This window comes from Mandrillus leucophaeus, unplaced genomic scaffold (genome assembly GCF_000951045.1).
Source record: "Mandrillus leucophaeus isolate KB7577 unplaced genomic scaffold, Mleu.le_1.0 Scaffold68, whole genome shotgun sequence".
In the NCBI taxonomy this organism is placed as follows: domain Eukaryota; kingdom Metazoa; phylum Chordata; class Mammalia; order Primates; family Cercopithecidae; genus Mandrillus; species Mandrillus leucophaeus.
Window position 1 is genome coordinate 756,372 of NW_012107363.1, and position 25,420 is coordinate 781,791.

The 25,420-nt window shown below is 49.4% G+C and overlaps 1 protein-coding gene across 1 annotated transcript in view; it reads right to left on the bottom strand.

Moving 5' to 3' along the window:
- The window catches only part of JAKMIP1 (janus kinase and microtubule interacting protein 1), a 201,720-nt gene extending 181,305 nt beyond the window's left edge, over window positions 1-20,415 (bottom strand). Inside the window, exon 1 of the mRNA XM_012002137.1 lies at window positions 20,284-20,415. The gene's annotated coding sequence lies outside the window, so the exon portion shown is untranslated. The remainder of the gene's footprint in view (window positions 1-20,283) is intronic.
- Between the last annotated feature and the right edge of the window lie 5,005 nt (window positions 20,416-25,420).

Here is a 25,420-nt window from a genome sequence, read left to right on the forward strand (position 1 = left end):
AAAAAAAAAAAAAAAAAAAAATTAGCCAGGCATTGTGATCCCAGCTACTCGGGAGACTGAGACAGGAGAATCGCTTGAACCTGGAAGGTGGAGGTTGCAGTGAGCCGAGATGGCAACACAGAGCAAGACTCCATCTCAAAATACATACATATATACATACATACATACATACGTATATACATACATACATGCATACATACATACACAAAATCACAACAAAATGATCAAAATCAGAAATTTTATCACTGATAACATTTCCTATTCAAACATTACGAATTGTTGCAATAATACCTTATAGAGCAAAATGATGATGTGAGGCCTTGCCCCAGGCCTCAGAACACTTATTGAATATGAAAAAGCAGTTGTAAACAGGATGCAGCCAGGTCTCTGTCAGAGGTATTGTGAACCACAAACTCCCAAAATAAGTGGAAAAATAAAACTTAATGACAATCAGGAATAAGCGCCATCACCAGGGCAAGAGTCACGTGTGACATATGACGAGGGAGGGCTGCTGGGAGGGTCCGGGCACAGCGAGAGAGGACCGTGAATCCCTGGCTGATGACAGACCTGGTCTTCGGCTCCGTGTTTAAGAAATCAGAGGTCGCATGCCCTCAGGCCCAATGGTTCCCTCTTGTTCTTGAGAGCTGGCCACATGCACCAGAGCAAACCAGGGTGCAGAATAACAGACCTGGGCTCGTAGCTCTCAACCTGCTGGGTCCTGTGGAGAAGTCGCAACACTGTTGCAGGCCTCAGTTTCCCCATCTCTAGAGCCTGAAGACTTCCCGAAACCCGCCGGAGCAGTTAAAACATGCTCCATTTACACCAGGCTCTCCTGAAAGGGCTCCTGGGCGTGTAAAGCCCCAGCCCCTCTGGCGCTTACCTCAGCATCCCGAACTAGACCACGACACTCAGCTCCCAGGTGGCCCCATCACATCAAGGACTGGTTCCTTCTGTCTTCCCAACTGTTCTGCACCCTGGCCCCTTCCTCACCCTCTGCCCACCCATTCGGCCCCATCTGCCCCTGGATGGTGGCCACCCTCAGCCATGTGGAGTTCTGACCCAGTGTCTCTTGATCCTGGTGACGGCCACCGCTCTTCTGAGAAACAAAAAGCAGTAAAACATATCCGCAGACTCTCCTTGGTTCTCCTACTGCCCTGCAGGTAAAAACCAACTCCTTAGCCTGGACAAGGCCCTTCCTCATCTAAGCCCCCGCCTCCCCTTCCCACAAGTCCCCCCAAACTCCCCTCACCTGCCAAACTGACCAACATCAGGCGGCAGCAACACGGCACAGACACGTAGGCAAGTGACACTCTCCAGGCCGCTGAGGCCCTGAAGGTTCAGAAAGGTTGAGGAACCTCCCCAAAGTCACACAGCTCCTATGTGATAGAACTGGGACACAAGTAAGTGAGCTCCAAATGGGCTCCCTTCATTCCGCAATAAAAAGTAAAATGTTTCATCTCTACCAACAGTCTCGACATTCACGCTGCCTCTGGACGAAGCCTGAAAGAACACCAACACAGCAGTTCAGTGCTGGGAGTACAGGTGAATGCCATTTTTCCTTTCTGCAACACTTTCATGAATTTTGTAGACAATTTTCAAAGTTCCCAGTAGCAATACTGACGAGAAGTCAGCAGACACTGAGGGATAAGGCGTCCCCAAGCATCTCACTCATTACTCATCACTGATCCACTCTGCACAGGGGATAAAAATGGTGGCCTGCTTTCAGCCGAGGACTCACTCCAGCAGCGCTGGCACCAGGCAGGATTTCCCACCTACCCAGCTCTGCCAGGCAGATGGATGCTGCCTTAGAACACCAGCACCCTGCTCGTGCCTGGGGCATGCCTGCCAATCCGTGGCTCTCTCGGTACCTGGAAAAGACAGGATTCAAAACTCAGACTGTTTTTTCCAATTACAGTAGCAGATGCCTTGGAACTCTCTTTAGAGAGATTAAAAAGTTAAATGTAGACTGACTCAACAATCTTCTTGACCCATCAAGGCCCTTGTCCTCTCTGAACCTGTTTCCTGATGTTTCATATAGCAGAGATAACTATCTGCCCACAAGGCTGTAAATGGAGAACCCTTACAGCAGATGAGGTCCCTTGCTCATTATAAATACAATGGTAGTTAGCATCATTATTGTTTATGGAGAACCTATTAAGTACCAGATACTTTCCAGGCATTAAAGATACAGAGATGAACCAGGGGTAATGCTGCCCTGGAGTAGTCAGAGATCAAGTGAGAAGAAGGGACTACAAATCTCTAACAGGCTTGAGTTTGACTTTGAGCACAGTGGGGAGCAATGGAGCCAGGTGGGTGGAAAAGGACAGATCACCCCTTCATGCATTTCAGACCAGGTGCTCCAGAGTCAACACGGAGGACTGCCTGGCAGCAGGTTCCACGGAGGGGGCTCCTGAAGGCAGAGACAGTGCTGAGGCTGTGTCCTGGTCTGGTGGGGTATGAAGAAGCCTGAGGTGAACCATGAATACAAATATTTCAGGAGGTAAAACAAGATAGGACCTCCAGCCTAACTGAATGGGGCCAAGGAAGGATTTCCAAAGTTCAGCTGTATTGTACATTTTAATTTATTTACCAAGCTCCTCAGTACTCCTACCACAGGGCTGTTGTTCTGCAGAAACAAGACTCGGCACACTACCGTATCACCCAGACACACTCAGAATGGGGCAATGGGGTCAGGGAATTAAGGGCTGGAAGATAACTCCGTGCTTACAAATGGAGAAACTGAGGCTTGCAGTGGTAAAATGACTCACCCAAGGTTCCACTGAACATGCAAAAGGACCCAGGATTTGCCAGCCTATGGGGCCAGCAAGAAATTGGAGCCTATATCAAAGTGGTGGGAAAAGCTGGGTGCCATGGCTCACACCTGTAATACTAGCACTTTTGGGGGGCTGAGGCAGATGGATCACTTGAGCCCAGAAGTTAGAAACCAGCCTGGGAAACATGGCGAAACCCTGCCTCTACAAAAAATACAAAAATTAGCCAGGCATGATGGCATTTGCCTGTAGTCTCAGCTACTGGGGAGGCTGAGGTGGGAGGATCACTTGCATCCGGGAGGTTGACACTGCGGTGAGTCATGATTTGTGCCACTGCACTCCAGCCTGGGTGACAGAGTAAGGCCCTGTCTCAAAAAAAATGTTTTTAATGGTGGGAAAGGTACAAACCTTGTTGTCATGAGCAGTGACCATGTGACCATGCCTAGACACCCACTGGCATCCTGAAACCAAAAGGGAGCTTCGGGTAGGAGGGTGTTGGTAGACAAATGTCAATCTTCCCAAAGGGAAAAAACACTTAGCAAATACTGATGTAGACAAAAAGTGAGCTCCAAAGTTGGAGAGGACTTTAAGAAAGGCCATCTGATCCGACCTCCCCATTGCACAGATGGGATGTGGAGTCCAGGGAGGGCGTGGCTAATCCAAATGTACATAGAAAGACAGGATTTGAACCCAGCCCCTTTACTCCAAGTCCTGTGCTCTAATTACTTTGGGCCTCATACTTAACCTAGTAAAGGTTTATAAGCCACATCATCACCTACTCCAGCAAGCCCTCCATATTTGCCACAGCTTGTGCCTCTGAACATTTGGGCCTCCTGGGAAGGGTGTAAGAGAAAGAGCCTGGGCTTCCCTGTCAGTTGGACCTAGAGTCAAATCCTAGATCCAGCCCTTCTGCTGTGTGACCTGCATCACCACCTCAATTCTCTGTCCTAAGGCTATTGTGTGGATTAAACGAATTAAGGCATCCACTGCATGGTCTGAAGCAGAGCAGCCCCTCCCATGGACTTAGGCAGATAATAGCCATACTAATAATGGCTGCATCCCCCAAACATCAATGCAACCCCCTCCACTCCACCCCTAATGCCACTACCCATATCAGAGCCACCATCTTCACAGTGACCTGGGAGGCCTCTGCCTCTGCACTGCCTCTGAGCCTCTGCACATGCTGCAGGCCGTTCCTCTGCCCACAACTCCTCTCTTCCTCAGCACCAGCCAAGATGCCTCAACTCACAGTTAATTTTGCACAGAAGAGGTGAGATTAACCCTACCCACTAAATCTGATGCTTCCACTTCCAAGTGCATCTAGCTTCACGCTCCGCTGCAGGCTTTTAAACTCAAACATGACTCCTCCCTTTCCACTTCCTGTCCAGCCCCTAAACCCGCCTCCTTGGCCACGCCTACTTCCTGCTTCCTGTCCCCGCCCCTCCTCCCAGGAGTGGAGGAATAGGAGAGAAGGAAACAGCAGCCCAAGGCTTTGATGTAATTAGCCATGTCCCCCATGGGTATAAAAAAATGATCCTTTAATGTTTTGTATCTCAGTTTTGAATTGAGAGACATGGCTACCCTTCAGGTAAGCAGCTTTTCCTTTGTTACCCTACGATATGGTTTGGCTGTGTCCCCACCCAAATCTCCTCTTGAATTGTAGTTCCCATAATCCCCATGTGTGGTGGGAGAGACCCCTCAGGAGGTAATTGAATCATGGGGGCAGTTTACCCCATACTATTCTCATGACAGTGAGTAAGTTCTATTTGATGAGAATTTTACGTGGGTTCTGAATGTGTTACGAGTAGCAATTTTATCAGAAATTATTTGTGTTTGTGGGTGTGTGTGGTGGGAAATTGAAGTAGGTGGTTTTCTGATGATATTGGAAGCATTTCATGAACTGGGATATTTCGAAACTGCATCTCTTTGATGCGGCCTGGTGAAGAAGGACGTGTCTGCTTCCCCTAATGCCATGATTGTAAGTTTCTTGAGGCTTCCCCAGCCATGCAAAACTGTGAGTCAATTAAGCCTCTTTTCTTTATAAATTCCCATCTCGAGTATGTCTTTATTAGCAATGTGAGGACAGACTAACATACCCTACCATATTCTGTGGGTCATGTCCCCAGAGAGGCTTCCACTGACCTCATCCCCACACAAACCTCCCCCATCTCCCAACCTCAGAGCACCTCATACTTGATTAAGGTCCCTCCCTCTTCACACAGGATTGTTCACCAGCTGTCTTCCTGCCCCAGCACAGTGCCTAGCTCAGAGGGCACACTTGGTCATTCATTTATGAATTGTTTCTTTGGAATGTCTTCAGAATAGATTGCCACATCCAAAAAGATCAGGTTACAAAGCTGGTATAGCATATTCCCAGGAAAAAATAAAACTGGGGTATATGTTCAGAGAGTAGTTGGGAAAAGCCTAGAATGTGCTTTTCAAACCTTTGTTGCTCTTTTTCATGAAATGGTCTTAGAAGGACCCACAGGCACACCTACGTCTCCCATGCCACCTTTGCTGAAACCTCCTGGGTAGCCCTATGTAGCTGGAGAGAGGGTGAGATTCTCATCTCGAAGCCCCAGACTCACTAACTCTAACCCCTAAATGACTGCTTAACCTCGTGGGGTCTTGGAGGGTTGTTTCCTACTACCTTCTTGCACGGTGGTTGAGAGGCTTAGAGAGGAAACTAAAGCACCCACTCAGGTGAGTACTCAGTAAACACAACAGCCAAGAGGCTGACTGGATGGAACAGGACAGGAAGGCTGAGCCCCAGACAGGGGGACCCTGCCGCATGCACCACCTCCTCCCTCCTCTACCTTCCTGACACCCCCCACAGGCACCGCCAAGGGACAACACTGCAAAGCCACAAACCCACAGGAAACCAAGCCCGTTGCCCTGACCCAAAACCACCTCCTCTGCAAAAGGTGACCCTGCTCATTGCACCAGGCAGAGAACAAGGGAAGGGAAGTGGCCCAGGAGTGGCCCTGAGTCAGGCTGCATGGGTCTCTTGGAGTATCACTCCTGCCCCCAGACCAAAAGCAACAGTTAAACCAACAGTTGCCACTCAAAAGAGCTTATTCTCTGCCAGGTGGTGTGCTGGGCACACCTCATCTCAATCCATCCTCAAAGTCTCCTTGGAAAACAGGTAGCAGTAGTATCCCCACTTGACAGATAAGGAACCTGAGGCTCAAAGAGGTGAAGTCACTTTCTTAAAATCCATAGCTTATAAATGACAGAGTCAGGACTTGAACCCAGGTCTTTCTGAATCTAAGACCAGTTCCCAGCTGCCCAAAGAACTGTGTCTGTTTTGTTTTCTATCCCGAGGATGAGCAGCATGCCTGACATCCTCTTAGAAGCCATGCAAGAACATTTTCAGGGATAAACAGCAGGCTCCTTCCTGCACAAGCCACGGCCCTCTGAGAACAAAGCATATTGGCAGAAAATTAAGTGCCACTGAATTAGCCCCAACACTTTCATAAAACAGCAGTTTCAAAATATCCCAGTTCATGAAATGCTTCCAATATCATCAGAAAACCACCTACTTCAATTCCCCACCACACACACCCACAAACACAAATAATTTCTGATAAAATTGCTACTCGTAACATATTCAGAACCCACATAAAATTCTCATCAAATAGAAATGAGAGTTGTTTATCAACATTCAAGAGAACATAATGAAGCTTCCTTTAGAACATTCTATGCACGTGGAGTCTTCTTTCTTATTGAGATTTTCACTATAAAATTTTATCAGGTGCTGAACAGGAGAGAAACTTGGAGGCGAGGATAGGCAATGGGGACTGATACCTGTGCTACAAGAAGAATTAAGCACCATAACAACACAGCCACCCCTCTCCCATCAGATAATTTACTACAATTCAACAAACATGCACCAAATAATAACAGTCACCAAGTAATACAGTCACTGCGTAGCAGGAACTGTTCCAAACTCTCCAAATTACCTAGTATTCTGCAGCCCTGCGACATGGGTATTCTTAGTACCCTCATTTTAATGGACCAGCAGGAAGGTATGAAGTACTTTGACCAACATGACCCAATTAGCAAGTGGGTGTGGAGGTTGTAGCAAGTGGATGTTGCAGCTAATTCAGTGATATTTAATTTTCTGTCAACATGCTTTGTTCTCAGAGGGCCGTGGCACATTGTGCAGGGAGGAGTCTAGCTGCTCGAGTCCCAAGCTGAGTATAAAAACTTTTTCTTTTTCAACTGCTACTTGCTGGCTCTTGGCCAACTCATTGCATCAGTTTGGAATCTCCCCTTTATTAACGTGCAAAGGCCCCTTAAGAAGTCCCAGAAAAGGCCCCAGCCATCAGGTCGTTTCTGTCTCACCTCTGCTGAAATGAGTCAAGAGACTAGCAACCACACCACCAAGAATAAGAAGGAGTAGTCAGTGACTTCCAAGTGAAGGGCAACTTCTTTTTGTGGTTTCTACATCCTTTCTACACCCGCCACCCCATGTGGGCTTGGTATGTCTACATGCTGAACAGGGCGCTCCACAGACAGCTACCAAGCACCTCCTGTGTGCACAAGGCTCTGTGAGATGTGCTGGTAGATGCAGTTCACATTTCTCAGGCTTCCTCTCAAGAAAGCAGTTCCAGAAAGGGTGGAGGGCAGGGTCGTGCTGAGACAGGAAGAGACCAGGGGCTTGAAGAGGAACAGTAATTACAGGCCTGGAGTACATAAACCAAGATGAGCTTACTACCAGGTTACTGCCAGGTCACTATCAGGTTACCAGAAGCTCAGTATGGAAGGAAGTCCTTCTCAGGTGCAGACATTTGCAGGCTCCCCCCAACCCTTGAGGAGCTCCTAGCCAAGCAAAGGAGACACTGTAACAAGCCCAGGTGATAACTGGGAGACCAGGGGCTATGGGTGCCAGCGTGGTGAAGGAAGGGACATCCAAAGTGGGCTCTGGCAGGGGTGAAATCAGGACACGCAGATGGAGGAGCAGGGGTCAAAGAAAAGTCAATCAGCATCAGAGAGGGAGACAGGCAGCAATGCAAGCTCCGTTCATTCATTCATTCATTCATTCAACAGCATCCTAGTGCCTATTCCATGCCAGACCCTGTGCTGAGCCTCAGACATGAATCTCACACAGCCCCTTCCCTCACAGAACTCCAGCCAGTGGGGAAGAAGACTGTGAAAGGCATCAGTCACACACTGTGACCATGGCTGTGACAGACAAATGTACAGGGAAGGACCCGCCCTGGCTTTGGGAGGGTGGGTGATGCTCAAGGAGATGAGCCTGTGCAGACAGGAGGAGGAGGGGTCTGGACAAGTTCAGGGAAAGCAGACAATTCCCTAAGGTAAGGGACAGTGTCATGGACTAAATGTTTATGTCCCCCCAAATTGATACATTGAAACACTGGTGGGTAATGAGGTCATCAGGGTGAAGCTCTCATGATGAGATCAGTGACCTTATAAGAAGGGACAGGAGACCAGGCTTGGTGGCTCACACCTGTAAACCCAGCACTTTGGGAGGCCGAGGAAAGTGGATTGCTTGAGCTCAGTTCAAGACCAGCTTGGGCAACATAATGAGACCTCATCTCTACAAAAAATTTAAAAAAATTAGTCAGGTGTGGTGGTGCACATTTGTAGTCCCAGCTACTCGGGAGGCTGAGGAGGGAGGATCACTTGAGCCAGGGAGCTCAAGGCTGTAATGAGCAGAGATTGCACTACTGCACTCCAGCTTGGGTAACAGAGTGAGACCCTGTCTCAAAAAACAAAAACAAAAACAAAACAAATGAACAAAAAAGAAAACGAAAAAAAAAAGAGGGGGACACAAGAGAGCTTACTTCCTGTCTCTCTCCACCATGTGAGGGCAGAGCAAGAAGGCAGCCTGCAAACCAGGAAGAGGGGCCTCACCATGAACCAAATTGTCTGGCACCGTGATCTCAGACTTCCAGCCTCCAGAACGCTGAGAAATAAGCTTCTGTTGTTTCATCCCCTCTGTCTATGGTATTTCTGCTACGGCAGCCAAATGGTCTGAGACAGTAGGTAACAGCAGGAGCATCAGGAGATGAGGCCACGTGTGTGACAACCAGGAGTCTGTGCCTTATCCTGGGCCAGCGGGGAGCCCCTGGAGCAGTGGAGTGACAGCACGGTGTGAATTTCAGAAACATATCACCCTTTCTAGATACAACTGTTCCTTTTCCCAAACACTCCCTATAACTCCACAGCCATCCCAAGGAAGAAGGGAGCAGATATGACCTGGAGATGCCTAGGAAGGCACAGGTCCCTCAAGGTCTGCTCGCAGAGACTTGGAGGTCAGACCAGTGCCAGCTCACATGGCAGCCCTTCCTCCCGCTTAGCTGAGCTCAGCCCAGCCAGTGATGGAACTGGAGGCTCCAGGTTCCCAGGTCCCATCTTAGTAATACGAGGACTCTTGAAGGTTGAGACAGAACAAAGAGCTAAACACGATACAGGCAGATAACAATACCACAGATATCTAGACACACAGACACAGGTGCCCTGTGAAGGGGTGCTGGCTGATGTCTAAAATGGAACAGGGCCAGATGCGGTGGCTCACACCTGTAATCCCAGCACTTTGGGAGGCTGAGGCAGGCAAATCACCTGAGGTCAGGAGTTCGAGACCAGCCTGGCCAACATGGTGAAACCCCGTCTCTACTAAAAATACAAAAATTAGCCGGGTTTGGTGGTGGGCACCTGTAATCCCAGCTACTCGAGAGGCTGAGGCAGGAGAATCGCTTGAACCTGGGAGGCAGAGGTTACAGTGAGTCAAGATTGCGCCATTGCACTCCAGCCTGGGTGACAGAGCAAGACTCTGTCTCAATGAATAAATAAGTAAATAATTTTAAAAATGAAAGTAAAATGGAACAGAAACTTCAGCACTCAGGGTGCCGGGACTTGGTTTTCAAACCACCTTCCATGGAGCCCTGGTGCTCCTTGAAGATGTTTGGGGGGGGCAGGAGTCAAAGGTTTAGAGCAACAAATGCTTGACTTCTTTTTTCTAGGTGTAATAATTTTAAACTATGAAAACATCATACCAACTCAAATGGGCTGCAAACCCAATATTAACCCGGGTAGACCCTACTGCAGGGACCTGGGCTGCCAGGTGAACACTCAGCTTTGTACAGGGCTTGGGGGACAGCCTCTCCTGTCATCTCCAGTGAAATGCACTCTGAGAATGCAAGGCAAGTCACTCCCAAAAACAGAATCACAAATGCAGTATGCAAATCATTACGACAGAATATTTTCACAACCACAACAAAGTCCATTAATACTCAAGATGCCACAACTGTTCAGACTGCAACTGTCACCCTACACTTTTCATTCTGACAGTTGAATTCATCAGAGCAACCTCACTGTCCTCATTAACTGACCTTATAACTAGTAAATGTTGTCAGTTTAAAGTCGTAAGATAAATGTGAGAATAAACCATCACTTCTCTGTTTTGTATATTGGAGCAGGATGGTTGAGCTATTTAAAAATTGTATTTTTGAAAAGACTTCATTTTGCAGATGGGAAAACAAACTCAAAGAGAGGTGAGGGAATTACACTGTTCTGTGAGTACCATCACTTCTCAGTAGGCAGAAACCAGGTGCCCAGCACACAGCAGACACCCCACAAATGCCCTAGGGAGGGAAGGACCGCTCCCAGGCACCACAGGCAGGAAGCGGGCAGGACTCGAACTCAGACCTCCCCACTCCCAGCCCACTTCTGGTTTTCAGACTCTGCCGCCTTCCCTCCTTTCCTAGAAATGACAATACAGCCCACACTCAGCATCACAAGGAGGGAGAGGCGGCAAGGTGACTGTGCTGTAAGAGCCAGGGTGCCTTCCCTCTTCCTCAAGAAAATACTAGAAGCCAAGCACACCTGAGCGCCAGTGTGGGATGTGTGCCACATGGACGGGAAGAGCTGCCATCTGCACTCTAGGAAACAAGGGTCTCCTGCGCTCACCTGTCGATTCAGCAAGAGAGCTGGAGTGATTGTGCCTATCGAAGGGAAGCAACCAACTGTCAATTATTTTAGAAACAGCCAAACAGATAGAACGCATAACTACAGGATAAGGGGAGTGATGGTTAATAATATCAACTTGATTGGACCGAAGGATACAAAGCATTGTTCCTGAGTATGTCTGCCAGGATCTCGCCAAAGGAGATTCACATTTGAGTCAATGGACTGGGACAGGCAGACCTGCCCTCAGTGTGGGTGGCCACCATCTAATCAGCTGCCAGCACAGCTAGAATAAAGCAGGCAGAAGCTGGAAAAAGCAGACTGGCTGAGTCTTCCGGCCTCCATCTTCCTCCCGTGCTGGATGCTTCCTGCCCTCAAACATCAGACTCCAAGTCCTTCAGCTTTTGGACTCTTGGACTTCCATCAGTGGTTTGCCACGGGTCTCAGGCCTTGGGCCACTGACTGAAGGCTGCACTGTCGGCTTCCCCACTTTTGAGGTTTTGGGACTCAGACTGGCTTCCTTGCTCCTCAGCTTGCAGACCGTCTGATGTGGGACTTCACCTTGTGATCATGTGAGTCAGTTCTCCCAATAAGCTTCCTTTCATATATACATCTATCCTATTAGTTCTGTCCCTCTAGAGAACCCTGACTAATACAAGTGGGAACCAGCCCTGTCTGCCCTGGTTCTCAAACTGGAGAGCGTATTGGAATTGCTCTGAGGGCTTGTGAAAAGCCAGACCCTAGTTGCAGAATCCCTGATCCAGGAGATCAGGGCGGGGCCAGAGGACCCGTGGTTCTGAGCTGCTCCCAGATGAGGCTGCTGCTGGCCCAGGACCTCATTTTGAGAACCGTGTCTCTGATCTGTTCATTACAAACCCTCCTGATTAAGGCTCATTAAGGCAGGTATTCTAGACAATAGCTTTAACAGTCCACAGCCAAGTCTTCTATCTAAACTATTAAAACTACACTGAGAAAATATTTATAGACTACAATTAAATATGAGACTAGTTCAGATTGGACATTTTTTTAAATTACCTCAGTGTGGAGGTCATTTCCCGATTGTGCTGGACAGTAAGAGGGAGCAGAGGGGCACTCCACTCAGTAACGGAGATGAAAGTGGACACGGCCAGTCACTCAACACAGTGGCTGGTTAGGGGCCACAGGAAGGAAAATGAACAAGGTGTGGTGAGAATTTCACAAGTCCCCAGCAGGGAAAGCTCCCAGCTAAAGTGAGGGGAATGGAGGAACAGCAGACGAGGCTTCCCTGGAGCTGGCCAGGGGCAGGTCAGGAGGATGGGCAGGATGCAGACTGAGGAGGTACAGCAGGGTGGGGAAGTCCAAGGAACGGGCATTCCAGGAAAGAGGGACGGTGAGCAAAAGCATGGAAGTTGGAAAAGGAGGTGGGGAGAGTCAAGGAAATAAAGTAGTCAGTTTGCAAAGGGAAGTGAAGGGGCAAGCAGGAGTGACGGAGGATGAGACAGGAAGGGAAAAGTGGGGGCCTCTGGTATCTGACTGGCAAGAATCAAACATCAGCTACAGGCCAGGCACGGCTTGATGCTACTGACTTCTAACTTCATTGCATTGTAGTCACAGAACCTGCTTTGGTTTTTTGTTTGCTTGTTTTCTCTCCTTTTAATTTTATTGAGGTTGTATTAGGGCCTAGCATATGGTCTGTCCTGGAAAATGATTCATGGGCACTGAAGAATATTTATTCTGATGTCATTGGTCGAGTGTTCTATAGGTTTCCTTTAGGTCTAATTGGTGTACAGTGTTGTTCAAGTTCCCTGCTCCCTTGTTGATCTCCTGTAGACTTGTTCTATCTGTTATTGAAAGTGGGTGTTGACATATCCAACTATTATTGTTGAATTACCTATTTCTCCTTTCATTTCTGTCAGGTTTTTTGTTTGTTTGCTTATTTGTTTGAGACAATCCGTCACTCTGTCGCCCAAGCTGGAGTGCAGTGGTGCAATCACAGCTCACTGCAGCCTCAGCCTCCTAAGTAGCTGGGACTACAGGCACACACCACCATGCCTGGCTAATTTTGCATTTTTTTTTTTTTTTTTTTGTAGAGACAGCGTTTCACCATGTTGTCCAAGCTGGTCTCAAACTCCTGGGCTCGAACAATCTGCCCGCCTAAGCCTCCCAAAATGCTAGGATTTCAGGCATGAGCCACCATGCCCAGCCCATTTCTGTCAGTTTTTGCTTCATGTATTTTGGTGCTCTCTTGTCAGGTGCAAATATGTTTATAATTGTTATATATTCCTGATGTATTGAACTTCTTGTCATTATAAAATGTTGCTCTTTAGTAACCTTTTTTGTTTTAAACTCATTTTGTCTAATATCAGTATAGCCCCTTAGCTTTCTTTTGGTTGCTATTTGCACGATATATTTTTTCTCATCGTTTCACTTTCAATCTATTTGTATCCTTGAATCTAAAGTGTGTCTCCTACAGATAGTGCTATGATCTGAATGTTTATGTCCCCCCAGAATTCAGATGTTTCTAGTCACCAGTATGATAGCATTAGGAGGTGAGGCATTTGGCAAGTGATTAGGTCATGAGGGTGAGCCCTCATAAGTGAGATTAGTGCCCTTGTAAAAGAAACCCTAGGGAGGTAGCTCACCCCTTCCACCACGTGAAAACACAGCAAGAAGACTGCTATCTATGGGGAGGCAGACCCTCATGAGACAATGAATCTGCCAGTGCCTTGATCTTGGACTTCCCAACCTCTAGAACTGTGAGGAATAAATTTCTATTGTTTATAAGCTATTCAGTCTAAGGTGTTTTGTCATAGTAGCCTGAAAGGGCTAAGACAGCATATACTTGGATCATATATTTTATCCCTGACAACATCTACCTTTTGATTGGCTTATTTAACCTGTTCATCTTTAATAGTATTGATATAGTTGGACTTATGTCTTCCATTTTATTTTGTTTTCAATATGCCTCATGTCTTTTTGCTCCTTTATTCTTCCATTACTGCCTTCTTTTGCACTAAATGAATCAGGCACCATGTTTGCCATGTAAGTCAGGAGCAAGGACTTCAAAGAGGTATTTCTTTTAAATTTAGATAGCAAAATTACCTTTCTGACAATGTTAAGTTTCTTAAATGGCTAATTTTCAAATCTTTCACGATTTTTTTTTTGTTTTGGTTCCAGTAAATGGGAGCCAATCAATTATTTATCCAATAGTCTCTGAACACCATCTACAAAAATGTCCACTACCAACTTCCTGGGTTGGAAGATTGGAAGTCTACAGCTTGACCTTCTTACAAGGAGGCAGAATGGGGCCATTATATTTTCGAGATCCCCTTCGTGACATGTGGTGACTGGAAGTGTGGAGACAGCTCAGTGCTTCAGACTAAGGTGGGAAGGGATGCTCAGGATTCATAACAGAGTCACAATGATGGTGTTTTCAAATGCCGTGGCATTGTTCTCACAGACACCTGCTCACCTCTGCTCAGGAGGCTCTGATAAGCAGAGGTCCTTTCTGCACTTGCCACGATAAGCAGATAAGACACCACCCGAAACTGTTCAGCCCACATCCCTACCTAAGAGTGACTTGCCACACCCCACTTAACACACCTTGCCACTTGACCTCTTAGCATATCCCCAAAGCCCTCTGCTCACTAACAATGATGAAGGGAAGCTACAATCCAGGAGCAAATGAATCGTCAAATTCCAAATGAACAACTTATTAATTTGGGGCACCTGAGGGCACCAGCATCCCTCCCCCATCTTCTGGCTAGAGCACTCCAATTTCTAATATCCTGTCCAGCAATAAGACTTGTTTGTGTCTTCAGTCGGAAGTGTCTTGCATTCGTTTTTAGCCATCCCTATAGGAGAATCCAGGGCTCTGCAATGCCCAGGCTCTCACAGACTCGGTTCATCCTGGGCGCCTATGGTACTTCCTGGGAGAGACAGATCATGTCCGGAAAGCATCCATCTGCCCCGTGGTTTAAATAGATTAGGCACAATGTGGGGGCATCCAGGCCCTTTTTCAAAATAAGATATCTGGTTTGCAAAAAGAACCTCGTCAAGCCCCGAGCCTGGAAGGCTCCAAGACTTGCTGCAGAAATCCAATTACCGCTGGGCATAATGAGCTCACTCACCCAGCGCCCTGGCCCAACAACGCAGCCCTGCCAACATCCAGAAAGAAGGTTTGTCTTCCAAAGTGCATTCGGAGGGTATGGCTTGGGAGAAAGAGAAAAACCAGGCTAATGGAATAGGAAATGTGACCTTCCGGGAACACAGGCACGCGGTTTGTTTCTGAAGAACAGCCTTCTAACATTTTTCTGCTGCCTTAAACTAAAAGCAGGCTGCACCATAAGGCAGCGAAATCCCAGTCTGAGGAGGGAAAGGGAAACTTTGAGTTTTACAGAACCTTCGTAAATGTCATCTCTGGACTGATAAAACAATCTGGGGTATTCCCACCCCAAGCATTATAGTATCTGAGGCTCAGACAATTGACTGTCACTAGAGGTGGCTTCTGCAGAGAACAGAGTGATGTTTTTTTAAGCGCAGAGTGGCCCTGATGCAAGCAATAGAGAGAACATACTGTGCTCCTGCTAAGGTCCCTCCCGACACTGACATTATGGGAATCTGAAACTAAAAGCCAAAAATCTATTAACCACCTACTGTGCACCTTGCCCTGGCCAGGCTCTGGGAGTTCCAGTGTGAATCAGAAAGCATTCCTACCCTCATAGAGCCCTCTGTCTAGCGGAGGAATCAGACAAGTCACTGGCAGCTGCAACACACTGTGGCCAGGGCAGAGGGTGGCGTGGGGCAGTGAGGGCCCTGGGGTTATACCTGGCCCAGTCTGGGGATGGAGTTTCCTGGAGGAAGGCGCATGATGGATCTTAAGCACAAGTGGATGGGGCTGGGGGAGGTGAACAGGCAGATCCATCAAAGGGAACAGCATGTGCAAAGGCCCGGCTCAGTCGAGAGCAGCCGGGGGACTGTGTAGCTGGACACGGGCTCTGCTGCAGGCATGGCAGGAGAGGGAGGCAGGGTGGGTCATGCCACACTGGCAAACTCAGAGGAGAGAAGGAAGCCCCATTAGTCCATTCCCCTGCCCCTGGGCCTGTCTGAATCCAGCCCCAATGACTTCATTCACTCAATCCTCATTTGTAGAGTAAGTAAGTGGGTCTCTCCCTACTCCTGGGGCCCAAGAAGGGTGGAGGAAGTGGCACCCGAGGAGCAGTGCTCAGGAGAGGGCTGTGGTTCATGGGGGAAATGGCGGGAGCTGAACTGGGAGCAGACCATGGGGGGCTGCAATGCCAGGCTAAATTTACAACATGATGCTACAGGCTGCATATAGATCCTAAGATGGTTACTATAGTGAAGCAGATTAACATATCTCTATCTAACATAGTTACACATTTTTCGTTGCAAGAGCAGCTGAAATCTACTTACTCAATAAAAATCCCCAATAAATGCAATTGTATTAACAAAGTTCCCATGTTGCACTTTTCCTCTGTAGACTTGCTCATCCTACACTCTTTCCATAAGTGAACAGCACCGTTAGGAGTAGCCAGAACTAGGTTGAACCCACCACTGCCATTTCCACCTGTGCAAGCTCAGATAAGTCACTCGTTCTCCAGCAATGAGGTGGTGGAGGTCCAAGGAGAGGGCTGGGAGGAAGGTCCACTGCCATCCTCGATAATCACCTGGGGCTCTTCCTGCTGACTTGTGGGCACACCCCGCCTCCCACCCCCAACCCCAGCAGGCAGCATAATGCCAGGCACCTGAGGGCAGGTGTGCACAAGGAAAGTGAGGATGACAGTGTTAGCTGACCCCTACAAATCTCAGGACAAAGTTGCCCCCAGGCATCTCTCCACATGGAGCAAGCACACACACCCAGTGACAGGGATGGGGTGATACCCCAGAATGCCGGAGCTCCCAGGGTGATGTGACATGTCTCCCTCGTGGTTCCTGGCTGAGTTGGGAACTCAGCTCACAGTCCCCTCCTGGGCCTGACAGAAAGCAGTGGAGATGGGGTCCAGAGCAGAGGGGGTTCATCAAACAAGACAGCAGGCAGCCTGCATCACATCCTGAGAATCAGCCACTCTCAGCCATCAGAGCTGGTGTGGGGCAATTCCAGGATGGGGACAAACAGGAGCTTCGCCCACACTAGGGGATGCAGGGACTGCAGAAAATGAACATGAGGTTGCAAACTCTTAAATCCTGGTGCAATGAATATTGCAAAAGGCTTACACAGGCTAGAGCCACTGAGTGGCCAAGAAGCAATGGAGTGGCCCGACACTCTTGGGCCACGCTAAAGTCATGGGCTTGACTGCCAGTGAGTGACAGCCCAGTGTGCGTCAGGCTCCAAACTCCAGACAGCTCTACCCCTGTGCTCCTCACCAGGCCTTCCCGAGGGCTCACAGCCAGAGATGCAGCTCCCAACACCCGTGTGACTATCCCCTGCATCTCCCTCCTGAGGCCCTCAGAGAACTCGTCACGGGCCTTAGTGGCTGGGTCAGCCTCTGTATTTCAACTGTGGAGGCTATGGGTCCCCCTCCCCCAGAACGTAAGCTGCTGTGGGCAGAGACCTTGCCACCCCTTGTCCTAATGGGGCCCCAGATCCTAGCAGGGCACAAGGTGGCCCTCAAAGGTGCATTGTCATTGTTTGTCATCCAGCTGAGCTTCTTATTTATAGAGGAGGAAACTGAAGCACAAAAACCATTTCATTAACTTGCCTGAGGTCACAGACCTCACAGAAGGCAGAGCAGGAGGTTGAGCCCCATAGGCCTGAGCCTGGACCCTGCCCTCTGGAGCTTACAGCTACAGCAGCAAGGCCCAGTGGAATACAACATGCATGCCACATGTAATTTCACAGTTTTAGTAGCCACATTTTAAAAAGTAAAAAGAAGATGAAATTAATAATATATTTCATTTAGCCCAATATACACAAAATAGCATCATTTTGAAGTTAAATTCATGTGAAAATTATTACTAAGATATTTTATATTCTGTTTTTTTCATACATCTTCAAGCCCAGGAGTGCATTTTATTTATTTATTATTTAGTTATTTATTTTGAGACGGAGTTTCACTCTTGTCACCCAGACTGGAGTGCAATGGTGCGATCTTGGCTCACTACAACCTCCGCCTCCCGGGTTTGAGCTATTCTCCTGCCTCAGCCTCCCGAGTAGTTGGGATTACAGGTGTCTGCCACCACACCCAGCTAATTTTTGTATTTTTGGTAGAGACAGGGTTTTGCCATGTTGGCCAGGCTGGTCTCGAACTCCTGACCTCAGGTGATTTGCCTGCCTCGGCCTCCCAAAGTGCTGGGATTATAGGTGTGAGCCACCGCACCTGGCCAGGGTATATTTTTCACTCACAGTCCATCTCAGTCCACAGGAACCACACTGCAGTGCTCAACAGCCCCTACCGGCGAGTGGCTACTGGAATAGGACAGCTCAGCTCCAGGAGGTCCCCTGGTGGCCTCAGAGCAAGCGTAAGAGTCACCTGGCATTAGAAAACTCGTTGACAATCACAATGACCATGACTTCCACAAGTAATACCAGCAGCAGCGCCGGCTGACAAACACCTACTGCGCGCAGACGCCACTGAGCCTGTTTTGGTTTTGGTCTACATCCAAAACCAACCCCAAGAGATAGGAACATGCTCTTTATTTCACAAAAGAAGGAAGTGAAGCTCAGAAAGATGAAGGAGCAAGCACTCGATCACAGAGCTAGCAGGGTGGAGTTCAGAAATTAAGTCAGTAGCAGTGATTACTGAGTGAACACCTGCTCTGTGCCAATGTCCAAGGCTGACAGAGGAGGGGAAACCCCACAGGCAGGGTTCCTGCCCTCATAGTGCTTGATTCTAGCTTCTGGGGAGGGGAAATGACAATAAAACCATTTCCGATCATGATGATTCTCAAAAGTAAACAGGGTACTGATGGGGACCAGGGGCACAGCCACTATCTGGGACAGTCAAAAACCTCCCCAAGGAGTAGAAATTTAGGCTGAGACATTGTGGTGGTTAATATTGAGTGTCAACTTGATTGGTGAAAGATGCAAAGTATTGTTCCTGGGTATGTCTGGGAGGGTGTTCCCAAAAGAGATTAACATTTGAGTCAGTGGGCTGGGAAAGGCAGACCACCCTCAGTGTGGGTGGGCACCATCTAACCAACTGCCAGCATGGCTAGAATAAAGCAGGCAGGAGAAGATGGAAGAGCGGACTTGCTGAGTCTTCCGGCCCCATCTTTCTCCTGTGCTGGATGCTTCCTGCCCTCGGACATCAGACTCCAAGTTGTTCAGCTTCTGGACTCTTGGACCTACACCAGTGGTTTGCCAGGGCTCTCGGGCCTTTGGCCACAGGCTGAAGGCTGTGCTGTTGGCCTCCGTACTTTTGAGGTTTTGAGACCCAGACTGATCCGCCACTGGTTTCCTTGCTTCTCAACTTGCAGACGACCTATTTTGGGACTTTACTTTGTGATTGGTAAGTCAATTCTCCTTAATAAAATCCCTTGCATATACACATATATCCGATTAGTTCTGTCCCTCTAGAGAACCCTGACTAATACAGACATGAGGGATGAAAAGAAGCCAGTCTGGGCCAGGGCAGGGATGAACATTCCAGGCAGCAAGCAGCTCACACAAGTGCTCTGAGCAGGAAGAATCCAGCATGTTCCAGCAACCAAAAGAAAGGCGGCCAGGGCTCCCTGCGCTGTGCCAGCTGCCTCTCTGGGGCACTCACTCCGTTGGCTCCTACATGGTCCCTCCTGCCTCGGGGCGCTCCCACGCTCTTGCTTGGAAAATGAGGAGCCAACAAACCATTCTGCAGGTTTCAAGGACAAGTCAAGGCTGGGAGCCCTCAGTACAGTGCTCATCACAAGGGACTGAACTGATGCATTAATGAGCAGGGGAGGAGAGGGTGGGAAAGCCTACAGAACAGGACCCGGGCAGCCACAGCCCTGGGAAGAAAATGTTGGCACCCTGAGCACTGCTTCCAACACCAGCCACAAAGGTGAGAACCCCAATGCCCGTCCACAGATGAAGGGGACAACTGTGTTATATTCACACCATGGAATACTACTCAGCCATAAAGAGGAAGGAAGCACCGACACTCGCTACAACACGGGTGAACCTTGAAAATATCAGACTAAGAGAAAGAAGTCAGCCACAAAAAGCCACATACGATCTACACCTACGAAATATCCAGAACAGGCAAATCCAAGGAGACAGAGGGCAGATGGATGAGTGCCGGGGCTGGGAGAGGGGAAGTGAGGAGTGACTGCTCATGGACACAGGGTTTTGTTCGGGAGTGAGGAAATTGTTTTGCAACTAGATCAAGGTGATAGTTGCACAACATTGTGAATGTAGTAAATGCTACTGAATTGTATAATTGAAGACGGTTAATTTAGAGTGATTGAATTTCACCTCAATTTTTTTTAAGAAAAAGAAGGGGGAAAAGAACTGCTTTAATGGAAAGCACAGGTTATGATCTCATCCAATACATTCCCATGTCAGAACAAGCAGAGAGGGGCGACCAGTCACCAGATGCAACAGGATAGAGTGGGAGAAGACAGGAGACAGAAGCCCCAAGGGTAAAAGAAGCAGAAAGCTACTTACCAGCTCACTCCTTGCCTCCACTGTCAACCCCTCACAGTCCTCACCGGAAGGACACCCACCCCGTAGTGATGCGTCCCACCCCCTCCAGCACTGAGGAGGGACCCAGGGCCAGTCCAGGCTCCTGACTCAAAACGCAGCCAAGGGAGAAGCTCAGAGGCCAGCACACCGAGCCAGCGCCTCCCTCTGACCTGGCAGGCATAAGGGTATTTCTGCCACAATGAGCACCCGCTGGCAGTCCCTGGCTGGTGCACACAGAACGCCTTTCATTCCTTAAAGTGGCCCTTCAGCCAGTCTCAGCCACGGTGGGAGACAGGACAGCAGCAGCCTGTACCCGGGTCCTCCCATGGGAGACAGGACAGCAGGCAGGCTGTACCCAGGTCCTCCCAGGCCAACTGGGAGTTCTAGGATATGCAGTGGGTCCTGAGGATGCTTGCGGGCCCTGGAAAAGATAAAGGGGCCACCTCAGACCACACAGAGGGGAACGGGCTGACCTAACACAAGAGGGTGGTGGTGCCCAACAAAGGGAGCAGCCACTGCAGCTGCTGTCCACTGCGTGATGCTAGACGAGGCCTTTCACCTCCGTTCCTTAGTCTCATCCTCACAACCGAGGGATGTGCAGGGACCAGACTGGGGTGATCCCCATTTCCCAAATGAGGAACCTGAGTTGCAGAGGGTTCAGGGGGCTGCAGACAATAGCACAAGATTAGCTGGTAAATGGCAGAGCCGGTGCTCAAACCCAAGTCTGATGTCAAAGCCTTCTATGCTAAATTACGATGCCACTAACATTTGCTTTATTCCACAAAACTCCCACAAGACAGCACAGGGCATCAGTGAAGAACGTGGGCTGCAGGCGAGGAGGATAGAGAGTTCCAGAGGTGGATGGTAGCACTGGTTGCTCAACAGTCTGGATGTGCTTCATGCCACTGAATTGCACACTTAGAAATGGTTAATATATCAGCCATGATTAAATACTTTGATATATTTAGTATATTAACCATGATAAAAATATTTTTTTAAATGATCGGGTGCTAGCCCATCAAGGAATTGTTAACAAATTTTTGAAAATAGATACCACGCATACCACATTCTCCAAATATGGTAAAATTAAATTAGAAGCTAATAAAAATATAAATCTCCCTGCCCCTGTCTCCTCCCCTCAAAAAAGAACATGGGTTTCTTGGCTTCAGATCCCTGCTCTGGAACATACTCGCTTTATAATCCCTGGCGAGCTTCGGAGCCCCTCTGTGCCCATCTATAAAATAGAAATGCAGGTGCGTGCCTCCCTCTGGGACTGAATGGGTTCAGTCAGACCAGGGACAGCACAGACCAGTGGGAGGCAAACTCCTCCTGGAAAAAGCCAGGGAGTAAATGTCTTTGGCTTCACAGATGTCTCCCCCAGCTGCTCACTTCTGCCAGTCTGGCACAAATGCAGCCACAGACCATACATACACAAATGGGCGTGGCTGTGTTCTAATAAAACTTTATTTACAAAAGCCCCTGGCATAGATCCTGGCACTTGCTAAGTGCCATTCACACATGTTAACTGGTATAATGAAGAAAAACAGTATTTCTGTCAATTCACCTCTGCAGACTTATGAAAGGTATAATACTTCTCGTTGCAGTTCTGAAAACCGACACTAACATCAAAGGCAGGAGGGAGCCCCCGGCCCCACTGGGGAGCTGCCCGCCCCACACTCTGAGCTGCCCCTCCCACACTCTGAGCTGCCCCTCCCACACTCTGAGCTGCCCCTAGGTGCTTTCACCACGGGCCCTTTCTCCTCTACTCTCCAGTATGGGGGTGGTGCAAAAGTAATGGCAAAAACCACGATTATTTTTGCATCGACCTAATAATGACCTCTGTGGCCACTCCCTGCAAGCATGCCTGCGTCTCACGTCCTACAGGAGGGGTTCCTAACCCAGCCGTTCACAGCATGAGACCCCCAGAGCTCCTCCCCTGTCCCTGCCCCTCCCTGCTGATCCATGACCCCTGTACTGTCCACCTGGCCTCAGAAAAGCATGAGCAAAGAAAACACTTTCTGAAGGCATCCAGGGCTAGAGTCAGGATGCTGTGGTCCCACCAGTGGCCAGCCCTGGGTCACTGTCTGAGTCTCCGTTTACAGCAACACCAATGGCCACTATGGACATGACGGTGATGTGCTTCCATTAAAAGCACCAAGAAGGGGCCAGGGGCGGTAGCTCATGCCCGTAATCCCAGCACTTTGGGAGGCTGAGGTGGACAAATCACCTGAGGTGAGGTCAGGAATTTGAGACCAGCCTGCTTAACATGGTGAAACCCCATCTCTACTAAAAATACAAAAAAATTAGCAGGGCCTGGTGGCAGGTGCCTGTAATCCCAACTACTTGGGAGGCTGAGGCAGGAGAATTGCTTAAACCCACGAGGCGGATGTTGCAGTGAGCCGAGATTGTGCTACTGCACTCCAGCCTGGGCAACAAGAAAGAAACTGTCAAAAAAAAAAAAAAAAAAAAAAAAAAAAAAAAAAAAAAAAACCCAAAAAGGGGTCTTTCTGATCTATTTCTCATGCCATCCCTGTTGGAAGGTCGTTTTCCATTACAGGGGTCAGTGTGCTCCATGGGGCAACATCTGAGGCCTGGAGTCAGGGAGCCCCACTGCTGAGTCCCCTGGTGTCCTGAGACTCGGCTCCCTCTCTGGTGTTCACGTAGACCTCACCCTGTGTGGTGCTATGCAGCAAAGATGAGATAACCCAAGGCAGAAGCAGGAGGTTAAGTGACGATATTTCCTTATGTGGCCCTCATTCCCCTTATCCAGACAAAGAAAGTGAGTACAGGGGCTAAGTGACTTGCCCGATGTCACACTGTCAGTAGGGTGGGAGCTGGTCCTCAACACAGTTCCACTGACCTAGCCTGGTCCCTCATACCGCTCAGCCCACCACAACGGTGGTCACTGCTCTGATCATTAGTTTCATTGTTAGCTAAAGAAGGACCCCAGATGTGGGTATGGGAGTTTGCTCTGTGACAAGGCTAAATGAATAAATATTCTCATAGCTTCTTCACCATCATCATCCCTCATAAAGCTGCTACCTTTGCTCAGGGACCACACCTCTGATCCCCACATCAACCTAGCCAAAGAGATACCACTGCCCCCTTTTATACAGGAAACGGAGGCTCAGAGAGGCTAATCCTCTTACCCAAGATCACACAAGGATAAGGGATAAAGTACAGGCGAGTCCAACTTCAGAAGCCCTGCAGGTTGATCCCATTGCCATTATGGGGAGAGGAGTGACCCAGGAGAACTGGGACAAACCGCAGTCATCCTCAGACTCCCCAAGGGAAGCCCCCATTTAGTTAGAAAGCCCAGCAGGGAGGCACTTGCCCAATCCCAGCTAAGTGAGGCAGGGCCTGAATGGGAACCCTGGCAGTCTGGCTCAGAGCCTGAAGAGATGCAAGGTCCCACCCTCGAGGAGTTAAACAGAGAGCCACAGCCTGCAGTGGCAGCCGCTGCTGCCTTATGGACTAGAAATTGTTCCCTCTGTCACTTGTCCCACAGCCCAGTCCACCATTACACACCAAGAGAGTGGGGCCACGGTCCTGCCACTTCCTCAGGCAGCCTTCCTGGCTGGGCCAAGGCAGGGGCCTGTCCCCCTCTCTCCCTGCACATGGCTCTCTGACAGCACGGGCAGTGTCTGTGTGGTCACCTCCCTAGGAAAACAGAGCCCCGACCAAAGTGGGACCATCTCTCAGGCGACCTCACTGTGTCCCGTGTCCCGTGTCCCCAGTCTCTAGTAGGCAAGATCTGCTTAAGGAAAAACTATACAAACAAATATCACACTGGACGTGTATGAAAAGTTCTGAGAACACAATGAGAGAACCACACAATCTTTCCAGTAGAGTCTGGGAAAATCACAGTGATGGAACCTGAGAGCTGGACTTTATCATGAATCGTTCTCCAGATACACAAGGGAGGGGAGCATTGTTTTAGAGAGGGGGGTGAAAAAAAAGCATGTGGGGAAAAACCCAAGTGTGAAGACATGTCTACACAACACAGAGGCAGCAGGCGTCGCGGAGACATCGTGGCAGGAAGAGGGGAGAGATGGGCCAGGGAAGCCAGGACGTGAGGAACTGGTGAGGTCGTGGGGGCAGTGGGAGTCATAGGTGGTTTGTGAAGGAGGAGAATGCCAGTCATCTTATGCATTGGGTCCACACTGTGATCCTTTGGGAGAGGCTTACTGCAAAAAACTCCAGGTAAGAATTACCCCAGACTCCGGAGCCAAGATGTTCAGCATTACAAACCGGTACATATCTCAACAACAAACGTCTTGCAACAAGCCACAAGCCTCCACTGTGCGCCGCAACATCAGTCTCTGCAGACCCGCAGATCTCCAGGAGGGTGACAGTGCCCTGCTAGGAAAGGATCCTAATCCCCCCACTCCATCCTCGAATGTGTCCCTCCTCCTTGCCCATCCCAGCTATTGGAGCCACCACCCACAAGCCCAGGGTGCTAGAGGAAGGGCCAACTCCTCCCATGGCCTCGCCCTCCACACCAGCGGGTTGCTTTGACTTAGGGGAGATGTCCCTGCTATGCCCAACATTCGCTGTGGGTGGAGCCCTGGGAGAGGGGCTGAGGCTGCCCCTGTCCTCCTCCCCACCTCCTCCTCTGCTCTGGAAGGCAGAGGCCGTCAGATGGTAACAGCATCCTGGGACAGCTCCGCGGTCCAGGAAAGCTCAGGAGGGGCAAGGGGATCTCCCTGACCTTGGTCTACAAGGAGCTGGCCAGCTGAAGTTACGGCGTTCCCGGAGAGAGCACAACACGGGCAAAGGCCAAGGACAGTGTGCCTGCGAGTGTGCGCAGATGGGGCGAGCGGCGGAGGAGGGCTGGCGGTTAGATACAGTATCGCTGGAGCTCAGAGAGCCGGGCAGAGGCTGGCGGAGAGCCGAGGTTGGCCCAGCCTTCAGGAGACCGGCGAGCTGGGGTGTGTGGGAGCGGGATGCTTCTGAGGCGAAAAGAAGAGCCAGCCTCGTAAGCGGCCTCTATCTGGGCTGCCCTGGCCGGATCCTCAGGAGCCCACAGCAGGGGGGATGGAGCGAAGGACCGAGGAGCTGGGAGGCGAGGCCGCCGCGCACTGACGTAGGCCACCGAGGCCGCTGGCCCAGACGCAGG